Source organism: Pinus tabuliformis, chromosome Q (assembly GCF_031772625.1).
Source record: "Pinus tabuliformis cultivar Carrire ecotype Pingquan chromosome Q, CPIR1, whole genome shotgun sequence".
NCBI lineage: Eukaryota > Viridiplantae > Streptophyta > Pinopsida > Pinales > Pinaceae > Pinus > Pinus tabuliformis.
In genome coordinates this window covers 828,393,749-828,408,494 of record NC_142296.1, presented here as the reverse complement: position 1 = coordinate 828,408,494, position 14,746 = coordinate 828,393,749, and positions in this window count along the sequence as shown.

The window sequence follows — 14,746 nt, the reverse complement described above, 5'->3', positions numbered from 1 at the left end:
ATGTTTCTCATGTCATAATTTTGGACACAAAGCTTCTCAATGTGTTTCTTACAAAACCATCATATCTAGAGAAGCACAAAATCAAAGGATTGTGATAGGGATCAAGAAAAGTTCCTACAATAACTTTTCTCTTCTTGAAAATGAAATAGAATGCTCAATGTGTAACAACTTTGGACATGAAGAATATGAATGCAAGAGCAAATTTCGGCAAACATCTCAAAAGGAGAAAACTCCATTAAATCCCAAGATATGGAGAAGGAAAGAAACTCAAACAGAAATATATGGTATAGCCTTGTATGCATAAGGACAAGAAAATCAGTGGTACATCGTCAGTGGATGATCAAAACACATGACAGGTGACAAAGAAAAACTTCACTCATATAATGCCTTATAAAAGGAAAGGAATGTCTCATTTGGAAATGACACTCCTGCTGTCATAAAAGGTAAAGGCTTTGTTTTCTTGGAAGAAAAGGTTAAATATGGGAATGTTATGTATGTAAACGGTCTAAATCATAACCTGTTGAGTGTCAGTCAAATGTGTTATCAAGGAAATGAAGTGGTGTTTCTATCAAATGGATGTGTTGTTCGTGAGCTTGATACAGGAGAAATCGTGATCAAAGGTACAAGAACTCCAAACAACTTATACATACTCAAGGGAGGACAAAAATAGTGCTATGTAAGCAAAAATGATGAAAATTAGCTATGGCATAGAAGATTGGGACATCTAAGCTTTTCTCAAATAAGAAAAGCATGCAAATTCCAGGTTGTTGGTGATCTTCCAGATATCAACATTCCTGAAAATACAATATGCAAACCATGTCAATTCGATAAGAAAACCAGATCTCACTTCATTGAAAAATAAGGATTAGCTAGTAAGCCTCTTGAACTTGTTCATACTGATTTATGTGGACCATTAAGGAAAAAGTCACCTCGTGGAGAAGAATACTTTATTTTGTGCATTGATGATTTTTCCAGAATGTGTTGGATAGGTCTTCTAAAGAATAAAGATGAAGCATTTGAAAAGTTCAAATCCTTCAAAGCTTTGTTTGAAAATGAATCAGATCGCAAAATCAAATGCCTCAGATCTGATCGAGGAGGGGAATTTACCTCAGATGAATTCTTTGACTTTTGTGAACAACATGGAATAAAAACGCAGTTCTCCACCGCAAGGACTCCTCAGCAAAATGGAGTGGTAGAAAGAATGAATATAACTATTCAACAAATGGCTCGAGCTATGCTAGATGAATCTGGAACTCCTGCAACCTTCTGGGGTGAAGCTGCATTTGTCGTAGTAACTATTCTCAACCAAGCAAATGTTCGGGTAAACAACACTCAAAATCCACATGAACTTTGGAATGTTAACACTCCTACGGTAGAATAATTTAAAGTTTTTGGAAGAAAATGTTGTATCAAAAGGATTGATGAAAAACTTGGTAAGTTTGAGCCCAGAGTTGATGAAGGTATTGTTCTTGGTTACTCTTCTCGAAGTAAAGGATATAAATGGTATAATAAAAGACTTAGGAAAATTGTTGAAAGTATTGATGTTGTAGTTGATGAAGCATGCAAAAATCCAAAACAGATAAAAACCCAAGATTATGACAATGAAGAAGATGGGGATTATTTTCCCACATCAAAACACAATGATTTTGAAGAAGAAACCAATGAAGCACCAGAAGAAGAGATAACGGTAGAAGAAAAGACTCTGTCTAGGTATGTTCAGAAAAATCATCCAAAAACTCAAATTTTAGGGGAGAAAGAGGTAGGTGTACAAACAAGAAGAACTATTATAGAAACCTCAAGCTATCTAGCATTACTATCCTCCACCGAACCTCAAAATGTAAATGAAGCATGCAAAGATGAATGTTGGGTCAAGGCCATGAATGAAGAACTTGAGCAAATTGAAAAGAATAATACTTGGGAATTAGTTCCTACACCTCATGATAAAAATATCATGGGAACTAAATGGATATTCAAAAACAATCTGAATGAAAATGGAGAAGTTATTAGAAACAAGGCCAGACTTGTTTGTAAAGGGTATGCTCAACAAGAAGGTATAGATTTTGAAGAAACTTTTGCACCTATTGCTAGACTTGAATCCATAAGGATGTTCCTTGCTCTTTCTAGCTTTCAGAAATTCAAAGTATACCAAATGGATGTAAAATCCACTTTCCTTAATGGAGATTTAGAAGAAGAAGTCTATATTGAACAACAAGAAGGATTCATTCTTGGAAATGATGAAAAACTTGTATGTAGACTCAGAAAGGCTCTATATGGTCTAAAACAGGCTCCAAGGGCTTGGTATTACTGCCTTGATAAATATCTATACCAACAGGGTTTTTTAAAAGGGTCAGCAAATAGCAATCTATATACAAAGATTGACACTGATCAATTGCTAATAATTGTTGTTTATGTTGATGATATCATTTTTGGTAGCAATGAAGAATCCATGAGTTAGAATTTTTCTTTAGTAATGCAGCAAGAATTTGAAATGTCCTTGCTTGGTGAACTTACCTATTTTTTTGGTCTACAAGTTCAAGAAAATAAAGATGGTATTTTTCTTTCACAAACCAAATATCTCAAACAGATCTTAAAAACGCATTGCATGGAAGATTCTAAACCTGTATGTACCCCAATGATAACGGGATGCAGTCTCAGCTCAAATGATGAATCAGCAACAATAAATCAACCAACTTACAGATCCATGATTGCCAGTCTTCTTTATCTAACAGGTACTCAACCTGACATCATGCATGCAGTAGGAATAGTTGGAAGATTCCAAGCAAATCCAAGGGAATCACAACTTTAGGTGGTCAAAAGGATTTTCAAATATCTTCAAGGAACATAGAACTTTGGTTTATGGTATCCTAGAGATACAGATCTTACTCTTGATGCATATACAGATGCAAATTTGGCAGGAAGTGTTGATGACAGAAAAAGCACTAGTGGTGGTGCATTCTATATAGGTTCTAGGTTAGTGTCTTGGTTCAACAAGAAACAAAGTTCAATTGCATTATCTACAGCTGAAGTAGAATATGTGGCTGCTGCATCTTGCTGCACACAACTACATTGGATAATGCAAACATTGCAAGGCATTCAGATCACATGCACTCTAGCCATCTCCATTCTATGTGATAATACGAGTGCCATCATTATTTCAAACAATCTAGTCATGCACTCCAAGAACAAGCACATACCCATCAAATACCATTTTCTTCATGAACAAGTGCTTGAACAAAAGGTCAAATTGGAATATGTTCCCTCCAAAGAACATGTTGCTGATATATTCACTAAACCACTGCCTAGAGAGACATTTGAATATCTCAGACAAAAGCTGGGAGTAGTTGCTACATCATCTTGCTGTTAAATCAAAATTTTCAAAGAAAGGTGACTATACGTGTGTTTCCTAAAGTGAAGTCACGTAAACACGCAGGTTTCTATGGGTCAAGGACCGTATATGTTATTCAAGCAAGAAAAACAGTGGGGTGGGCTCTGATATGGGTGCTCTGACTGATACTGATGATATGCTCTATTCATTAATTTTATCTGACTAACAAAGATGCCTTGATCTTTGACCCGTTAACAATGCACAAGTAGCACTAGTTCAAGGGGAGCATTAGCTTTCACGTACATTCAAAATTGTTGGCATTATGGTTGCTAAGTCCAACTATGGCTTCAGATATTTATACCATTGGTTGCTCAAGTCATGTAAAAGTCTAGGGTGTGATATGTATTCTCATAGATTTGAATGGGTCCTCTTGGACAAATGATTTAATTTATATCCCCACTTTACATGGGACGGATGATGTAATATTTCTTGTTTTTGTCATGTATAAACAATTGGTATATCTCCACTTGGTTGGGTGGATGAGTCAAATTTGGTATATCCCCAGTTGGTTGGGAGATGGATGTATGCATGAGTCATTGGTGATGTATGTATAGAGTCATGTTATTCTTTTAGAAAATATTTTTGTAGACTTTGCTTATGCTCAGGGGGAGCATGGACTCAATCATGGGAGCTTAATCAGTACATTTCAGCATATTAGAGATTTCAGCATGTACTCAGGGGGAGCATGACCCTTTGCCCTTGATGTCAAAGGGGGAGAGTGACTTGGTGTTGTTGTTGCCATCAAGTCCAAAGGGGGAGATTGTTGGCATTATGATACAGGTGTTGTCCTTGATGGAAACTCACTCATATGAAATATCACAGTATAACAGGTTAACAACAAAGAATTACATATCAGACTACATAGAATGAAGAAAGAGAGGTATACGTAGGTTCACCTTAATCAAGCTGCATATACACACAGGTTCATTGACCACAAGTAGTGTATACGTACACACGTACTTTCACAGAAGGAAAAGCACGTATACCTTGGAAAACAAGTTTTTGGTTCGAGGTATTTGGTCCATGGTATTTTGATCCATGGTATTGGTCCAAGGTATCTGGTTCGAGGTATTGACCCCAGGTATTTGGTCCAAGGTATTGGTCCTAAGTGGTTTTGGTCAATGGTATTGAGAAAGGCCTAAAACTATAAAAGGAGGAGAAGATCATTAGGTCAGGTGTGAAAATATTGAATATCTGATGAAGTGTGAGATCTAGTATGCAGGTTATTGGCTTATGGTGTTGTGCTTGATCTAAACCAAGGATGAACCTTAGCGGTTGATGAAGGATAAGATATAATGATGGATCGGGATCCTAAGGCTTGAAATGAATTATCATTATGTGGTTTGATCATGTATAGTATAGATCTGAATACTGACACATGTGTTATTCTGTAAATATTATAATCTGGGTATAACTGAAGCTTGGAATAGCTGCAGAATTATGAATTAATATTTGCAGATGTATACGTTGGTTGGATTTGAGAAAAGCGTGTATACACGTAGGTTTGACACATGGAAGTAGCGTATACCTTATAAAATATGTTCAGTTGTTTTTGTTTGCTGTTGTAGAGTTCTGGGTTCTAGTTACTGTATTCTGGTGACAACATTCTGAATGATCAGATTGATTGTGATTTAATGATAGGTTGTCAAAGTGATTTATTGATTCGGTTGTGGTTGATTCAAAAAGTGATGATTGAGTCTCAGTGATTGGTTGATGCAGATGTATTTGATGATTGAATTGCAGTTATGATGTTGTTGATGGATCCAGTCTGAGAATTTATGAAACATGGTCCTTGGAGGAAGAAAGAAGGTTGTAGCCTTCTGTAGGTCGCCGCCTACATACTAGTAAACATATCGGCTAGTACAACGGTTAGGGGGTTGTAGCTCCCTTCCAGTTAAGTTAGAGAATGAGAGAAGGTTGTAACCTTTTGCACGTAGAAGCCTATGTACTGGTATAAGTCTGCACCAGTACAAGATTGTAAACAGATTTTGTTATTATTAAAAGAAGACAGAGATGACAACAACAGGTGGTTTTCACCTACATTGGGTTTCCACCTTATATCTTGGTGTTCATGTGTGATGCTTTATTCTAATTTTATTGCACTGTCTAATAAATCTCTAATATACTGGTTAAAGTTCAATGCATGATAAACTGGGTAAATCAAAAGTTCTCTCCATATACGCTGGTTGCTTTAAGTATAGTCACGTATACACGCTAGCTCACTTAGCTGAAGTAGCGTATACAAATCTGTTTGGGAAATTAAATTATTGATATGATAATACTGATTCATCCCCCCTCTCAGTATTATATCCAACAGAAGTTTGGTTGGCTCATCCCTTGGAAGGTTTGGTTTTTGGGTCAAAGTCAAGGTCTTAGAAGTCTTCATTGAACAGATTCTATAAGAAGAAATTTTTGTTGGTTTTATTCTCTTGGAGAGGTTTTGGCCCTGACTAGCAGCCTACATCTCGTGTTCTTGTGTTTGAAATGTGATATTCTTATTGGAATTTGTATTGATGATGAAAAAAACCAAATAATGATGATAGTGTCTTAATATAACTCACTTGAAAATGGCAAGGATAAAAGAGATATCAAATTGAATAAATTCCCTAACGGTTTTCCATAATATTTCTCAACGGAGGATACTCATCATTACTCTTGTGATATAGGAGATTAATGTTAAAATCATTAGCTAAAATAATAAATATGAAATATATCTAATTAAACATGAAAATAAGCATGAATATATCAAATAAGGATGAAGAAAAATAATGTAAGGCACACAATGCTACTCCTACCCTAATCTAACATGGTATCGGTAAGAGCCAAGTATAGTCATATATCTAATGAATCCAACACATCATCATGTCAAAATCAAACATCCTACCCATATGCTTAATCATGGGATAAAAAAATTAAATGTCACAATCAATATTCATTGTATCTCGTAATACTTCAGTATAAGATCAAAGTTATAAGGGTGGGTGGTAGAATATTTAACATAACATAATGGTGGCTCGCACTTGCTACAAGAAAGGTTCTCATGATATGAGTCTAGCATGTCATAAGGGTGACCTATATGATCATCTTGAATTTCTTTGCCATCATCCTCAATATACTAAGGAGGGATCATTAGTAATCTAGTAGGAGATTTGAAATTTCTTGAAAAATTAATAATGAAAAGGGATGTATATATGAAAGAGAAAAAATGTTCTCAAATTTCAAGGCTTGTTTCATATTTTATTTCATTTTGAACATAGTGCCAAAAACTTATAATTCAAAACATTCTTATTGAATGGTCATATAACTCTTAGTTCTGTCCATAGGGAAAAGATGAGAATGGAATGAAGGGAGGGATGGTTGAAGGAAAATATCTTGCAATAATTTATACATGTTACACAAATAATAGTCAAAAGGTTTAATCATAGTTAGCTCATCACATTGAAAATTGAATTTGAATATGGCTAAAAAAACCATCAAGAAGAGGAAACAATGGCTAAAAAAAATTGTAATTATTTCCTCCTCATGATGTTTGACATCCTAATCAACACATGACATGAAAGGCTGGATAATATCATTAACATCATCAATATCATTATAATAAATTAGATCTTCATCAAAATGATAACAAATCACATCCTATTTTCCCTTTTCTATATGTAGAAAATCATCGATGTTTAAGGGCTTAATGGGATCTCCCTTTTCTAGGATTTTAGAAGGTGTATCATTGAAATCAACAATAGAGGGAAGGATGGAGCTTATCTCATGTTTACAGGAAAAAAATTCATCTTAAATATGATCCTTTTTATCAATACTAGAATCTTCACCAGGATCCTGATCGTTATTGTGATCTTCTTCATAGATATCATATTTAATAATAAAATCCTTGCCAAGATCAAGCTCATTCTCAAGATCTCCTTTAACATGATTTTATTGTTTTTTAGGAAGGATTTATTATTCTTTATATTGGTTGTATTCCTCCTCATATTCATCATCAGAATCCCGATCATCCTCACCAGAAGACCCTTGCTCTTCTTGTGGTAGACAAGAGAAAAATAAAATACCCTCCTTCTTCATGGCTCGATCAATTTCCATCATGAGGTAGGGACAGGTTTTGTAACTTGGGTCCCAATACTCAAGGAATTTAATGGTGAGTTTCATGAAAGTAGGTATGCTTTTGGGCTACATCAAAAGATTCACCCTATGCATAGTCTATCGCTAGAATGGATAAAAAAACTTATAAATGCATTTTCATGCTCAACCTTTGCCTCATGATCATATTTTAGGCATGATACCACATAATCAACAATTAATGAAGGGTTTTCATCAAACTCAAGGAAATATATAATGCAATATGGAGAGATATGATTTGGATATCTAAGAATATGTTGAATCTCCAAGGAAAGATATATTTCATGCAAACCCAAAGGATCCATTTTCTATTGATAGCATTAAAAACGTGAGTCACTAGGGTGACCTCAAAATACATTAATAGATGATTTCTTGACACAAAAAGCATACAATCTTTGAGTTTAATGAACAAATAGGACTTTTCTTCCAATGGAGTTGTTAGATGAGAAAAATTATACTTGACTTTGGGATGGGCCCATTCAAAGAAAATGAAGCTTATACTTTAGATTACAAGAAGAAGCACTCAACTCATCCTCAATAATGATGCCAAAAATGTTATTGCAAAAATAGTTGTCTTGTGTAAAGCCTCACTAGGAAAATTTAGGCCTTAAGGCAAGAAAGGATTAGCGACCACTTTCACCTTAGTGGATTCTCCTTTTTATTTTGTCGTAAGATATTACCATCTTAAGGGAGGCTTTCTTGAAAATATTTAGAGGTTAGATGACCAAGGGATATAAGCCAAACTAATATCTAAGGAACTTGCAACCAAACAACCTAAAGGATGTGCATAAAATATAGGCTCAAGGGTGTGTTGGCCTACCAATAATCCCTATTTAGTTGATTGGTAAATGTTTTATCTTTTATTCATTTGACTTTAATGCTTCTTGGTTCTTCAGGGTTTAGTATGTTGTGTTGGTTTTGATCCTTGCGATTGTCACTTTGATCACTTGATTTAACTTGATTGCATAAATCTTGTTTGGCTTCCAACACTCTCATATTTTTTGTCTCTTTTGATGTTTTTCTAATGAATGGAATTATGGCATGTTCCACTCACAAAGTTTGACTTCCTTCATCTATTTTGGCACATTTCCTTGATGATTTATCCTTGTTGAAATTTTAGATCAATTTCGTTTTCGCAATTTGATTCATCACATTTATTTTTTCCATGGCATTCCCATTATCCATAATGACTTAACAAAACATGTAAATAAATTGTAATATTATATAAATATTAATGTATCATATTATATATATATATATATATATATATATATATATATATATATATATATATATATACACCCGTATGTATATTATAAATATTATGTATTTGTAAACATAATATAATGCCTATGTGTATTAAAAACTATGATCCATTATGAAATGTTCACATTACTTATCTTTCCTTTTTGTCATCCTCTTGTAAATATTCAAGAAGGTATGCAATTCAAAATTTTCCAACAAACATAATGATTCACAAAGTATTATAGATTTGGACCAATACGGTACCATCAAGATCTGGTTTGAATATAATGACAAAGAGTAAAATCACATTGCAATCCTTTCTAGTTGGCAAAGAAGCAACCCAAGGGTTAATTCTGTTATTAATTATATTATTAGAAGAAACACATGGTTTGTGGTATCCTCGAAGGTTCAAGTCCCTTACAAAATGATACTGGATTACTGGTTGACTTGGAGGAATAAAAATTTAACTTGGGAAAAGCTGAAGAAGCATGGCATACAGGCCCTGAATGATGTGTTTTCTGCAAAATACAGGAGGAGGACAATGCGCATAAGTTTCTACAGTGCCCCCTGACTCTACAATTATGGAACAAAATTTTATCTTTTCTTTTTGTCAAATATGATGTACAATACTTGATAGAGGAATGTTTGATTTGGTGGAGCAGACAAGCTCGGATACTAAGGGTTGTTCCTATTATTATTTTCTGGGAGATTTGGAAAGCAAGGAATGCCTACATATTTGAAGGCCAGGAGTTGGATGTGAATTACATAAAAAAATTGTTTTTCTTGGATTAGTCTATGTGACTCCCCTTAAACTAGTAAGGGGGATGTGCAACCCAATACATGCTTTCCTAATATCTCTTTCCCTGCGGGTTTCTTCGATGGGGCTGCATTGGATAGGCAATGTGGTTGTGGTGCCTAGATCTACATAAACAATGCATAAAGTTTCTCCATCCATTGGTCAGGCAGTTTGGGCACAAATTCGAAAGCTGAAGTCATTGCATTATGGGGCCTTATGTGGTTCGCTGATTTTCTCAAGATTCCCACTTTGTAGATATATGGGGATTCACAGATTATCATAAAGCATATTCAGGGATAGGCTTCCATTAAACAACCACATCTTTTGGGATGGCTTCAGAACATCTCTTCCCTCAAAGAATCCTTTCAACAGATCCAGTTCCATCATATCCATCGGGAATTCAACTCCACCGCAGATCATTTATCCAAATAGGGCATTAGGGAATCACCAGGCCTCATGCACATTTCTCTACATATGGACCATATCATCCATGATGTTGGCTCTATGGCTGGCCCTTTTTAATTTTTATGCTTTTCTGTTTATTTTTCAGTCTTTTCTTGTTTTTTAAATACACAATTACAATTTTTCTGATATTTTCTCATCATATACTTTCCAAGTCACGTGTTATATGCACATAGAGGATGGTGATAATTATATAAAATCATCAGTTTAGCTATCACACGGGATGCCTCTTATGTGTTTATTTCCTATCTCTGAGTATTGGCTTACATATGATAGTTGGATGCCAGACTCAATAGATATGTAGATTTTAGTATATAATACAAATCAATGTTTTTTTCTACCTGATAAAAAAAGAGAAATGAGATTTATTTTGCTAAAAGATATTGGATTCAATTTCCCTAGAAATAAATTGTTAAACAAAGTTAAAGTTGTTGCATATCCATGACTATAGAAGATGTGTTAGAGTCGGTCTGGTCAGCCCTCCGTCAGAGATCAAAACTCTTTGTGCATTTCAATTTTAGGTGTCCCGCTCCATTCACTCAGCTGCATTTCGCTAGGGACATGCCATGATCTGACGGAGAAATTTATGCTAATCATTTTCCCTCATGTCTGGCCCTTGCTGGCTCAGGTCTTTGTCCATAATCACCGAAGTTCATGACAGTCCAGGTCTGGTCCTTTACAGGAAAAAGTCATATTTTTATGTTTGGGTCTAGGAATTCATCAATTTGGTCTTTGAAAACATGTCCAGAACAAGCCATGCAGGCCAAAGGGAGGCCTTACAAAGCTACGGTTCAGAAAGCTTCATCATCACCTGAAGAGACTTCGACTCTTCTTCAAAACTCTGTTTTGAAGAAATGTCATACAAGGTCATTTATGAACAAATTTTACAAAAAAACACCAGTTGACTTTTCAGATGCAATTATGATTTACATGGCCAAATGCTCTGTCATATAGTCCCTGCAAAGAGGTGTCGAAAATTTCATCATTTGAGCCAAAATGTCAAAGGGAAAGTGAAAATCAGTTTGTTTAAAGGTCAATGAAAAAGTGCAAAACTCAACATTAGAAAAGGGGTTTTCAAAGAGGAAAAAATCAAACCCATCTCCTCCAAGGCTATAAATACATGTTTTGACCCAAATCGAAAGAATTGTGCTCTTGCAAGACTTGGAGAAAGAATTTCAAAGGTGTGAGGGTGAGATTGGAGAGTTTGAGTGATTGGAGGCAGGTTTTGGGAGCGTGCGGCGCATATAACCAGGGGCGCGGCATACTCACCGGGCGCGGTGCACACGCAGCCAGCCCGCCGTTGAAATATTGCACAGGAGCGACGCATACAAGGCGCGCGATGCACTGGGAATTGCGCGCAGCGCACACAGTCCAGCGGTTAAGAAACGGTGCCAAACCACTTCAAACTTCGGGGAAGGCTATCAAATTGAGAGGTAAGCCTTATGACATCACCTGCTCATCAAGTTTTGTGAAGGATATGGTGTTTGTGAAGAGGTTGAATGTCACCCAAAACACATAATGTCACCCATGAGAAAATCACCAAGAAAATGAAGGGCTGGAATTGTAAATTTGTGTTGATATTGCCAAGGTTTCACCCCACTCACCTATTCCACTCACCTATCATTTTTCCCATCCTCCCTTGTCATTTTTCCTAAACCCCTGCCCTAAGTCACTACCATACCCTCCCCCTATTCCTCCACTATTTGGTTAATGCAAAATCACCATATGACCAGCTTATTGGGCAAGCAAAGCCGTGGTAGAGGGGTGTGTGGCCAAAGAGTCATAGAATCAAACTATTAGGAGTGGCTTAAGGTGTTTTCATAGCGCACGGTGCACTCATTGTGCACAGTGCACATAGGGCCTACCCACTGTGTAAATATAACACTGGCACGGCACATACCCGGCGCGCGGCACACTGGGCAGAGTGCACGACACACAGAAATACAAGGCCCAGAAACTATCCAATCTGCTTAAAAACTTTTGGAGGATCACCAATTTTTAAAGGTAGGCCACCTACCTCAGTTCTTGTATCAAAACTTGAAAGGGATAGCATGGTGGTAGGGGTATAAATCAAGTGCAAACATTTTTACAAAAGCCAACAAAGGAAAAACAAAGAAACCATGATCCTAGGGTTTATGCTACAGTGACAAGGCTGCCAATATGTTTCAAACCCTACCCCACCAACACTATACCCAAACTACTCCCAAATCCCTGATAAATCTCTCCCTTTAAACCCCTATTCCTATTTCATCATTCCCCTCCTAATACTCCCTGTTTTATTGTCCCCTTGGTGGTAGATTTTCAAGGCAACTACCAGCTTCATTTGAATTCAAGGGAAACATAAAATTCAGGATACAAACAACAGTAATGGCATCCGAAGTTTCATCAGAGTATGAGGAGGAGACCCACAGTGACACAGCTTCAGGAGAAAGGGCCCAAAGGAGAGATCACCGGAGTGGCAGACATCTTAGAGACGAGCCAAACACCCTCACCGAGTTGCAGGCATGCCCTCTTGCTATGTCTTGCTTCCAGCACTTAGCATGTTTGGAATTTTGTCAAAGGGTGGAAAATGTCAGAGTTCATCATGAGCTGGCCCGACTTTTTTCACTTCACCTACATGGAGGATAGTCCATCTTGGCTGGGGTCACTTTCACATTGACACTCGAGACCATATCAGTGGCAACAGGCATACCCAACATTGGAGAGCAGTGGCATAAAAAGAAAAAGGTGGAGAGGCATCATTATGAACCTTACATCAAAGACAGCTCTTTGAGCCACCTCACGAGAGTTTTTCTGTTCATATTTCTGAAAGATGAGTATGCCCCGCTCATGAAATTGATCATGAAATACTTCAGTTGCGAGGGGAGGTTTTCTCACCTTTATGCCTATCACATCAGGTTGCTCATGCACTTTACCAGGGTGCGGATGATGAACCTCCCATTTTTCATCTACGGGAACATAGAGATGATGAGAAATTTCATGCAGCACAAGACCCCTCGACAGCAGCTCAACAGTGTGTATCACTTTGCCCTTATCTGGATTTTGGTAGACCATCAGTTGGGATTGCAGGGTATTGCTTAGGAGGACTTCATCTCCCGTGACTCCTTCAGCGCTCCACAGGTGGTTTCATAGGCAGAGCATGAGGTAGGGTGCCCGTCTCATCAGTATGAACGACATGAGACAACCACTATGCCAGTATATATCACCTATCAGAAAGGTAGTAGACCCTTATTTGTAGCAGCAAAGCGAGTATTATCTCCACCCGGGGTGGAAGGGGCCTCGCTTCCGACATTAGCATCACAGGAGCAGGGTAAGGGCAAGGAGCCAGTGCAGGAGGAAGGGCCATCAAGTGAGCGAGAGATCGAGTTTTTTCTCCTCCAGGATGATGAGACAGATGCCGAACCAACAAATGAGGAGCTCACAGAGATCATCTAGGAGCAGCAGTCAGTGATTGACTCCTTTTCCCTTGAATTGGAGAGGGCCAAATGGAACATGAACTACCTGGAGCAGAGAAACAAGTAGCTGGAGGACCAGCAGGCGATTATGGAGCTTCAAAACATTCGTGAGCACCGCTAATCTGCTCAAAGGAGAAGAGTTCAGCCCACATCACTGGAGCTGGCGATTAATGAAGATCGGGAGGCCTATCTCGAGATCAGGAACATGCAGTTAGAGAGGCTGCTGGACAAATCCGACCAGGACCTTTCTTTATTGAGACATATGGCTTTCTGTTATAGGGTGCGAAACATGAGTGCACAGGCCCGGATAAGGAGTTTAAAAGCAAAATTGAGAAAAGCAACAAGAAGGGCAAAATAGGCAAAAGAGAAAGATAGGCTTAGAATCTTGGCTGAGGCTTCCTTGGCTCAGTATGGCACCCCATAAAGAAACTATAGCCCAAATTTCAAAAAATTTGGGCAAATTTTGGTCACAGGGAAATTTTTTGGGCAAAAAATAGGGATTTTCTCCCTGTGCGCCGCGCCACTAGCGCGACGCTAAAATTCTAGGGCTCCAATTGAGAAATGGCTTGCATATTTGGATTCAGCATCAAAAATTACGACTACTGGTGTCTGGGCAAGAGATTTGGGCAAGTTCTGGGTCTCCTAAAGGTCAAAAAACACCCAAAAATGGCCTCTCTACCACTTTTTTGACACACAGAAAGCAGTCTTGGGAGAATGAAGATTTGGAGGGGAAAATGAGCACCAAATTCATAAATTCTAGTTGGGTTAGAAAGTAGACAGGACAGGCTTTCCAGCAAACCCACTTGGGCACATTTTGGACACCAGAAAGTGCCCCAAAATAGGTCCCAAAGTAGCGCAACGCACAGAAAAATGGTGCAGCGTACAGAGGAAAAAATTGCCAATTTTCTTCCGTTTCGTGAAATTTCAGTTCGCGACTTCTCCAAGTGGGCCTGGTCATCTAAACTTCGGTTTTTTGGCACCAAAGGCAGAATTTAAAGTGTTTTTTCTCCAGATTGGCTTCTATCCAAGTGGCGAAGGAAGGCAAACGGTCACCCCAATGCCAAGTGTCATGTTTGCAGTGCTACACCTGTAGCTGATGGTTGGCTCTCCATCTCCATTTTGTAATGATTCGAGTAACTTCCCAACCCCTGGGAATTCTATATTTTCCTCACACATTCTATATATTGTATGCAATTTATTTTCAAAGTGTTGGTTGGCTTGTAACTTCTGGGAAAGAAACTTTGTTTCTTCACTGTGTATTTTTGACAGAGAATT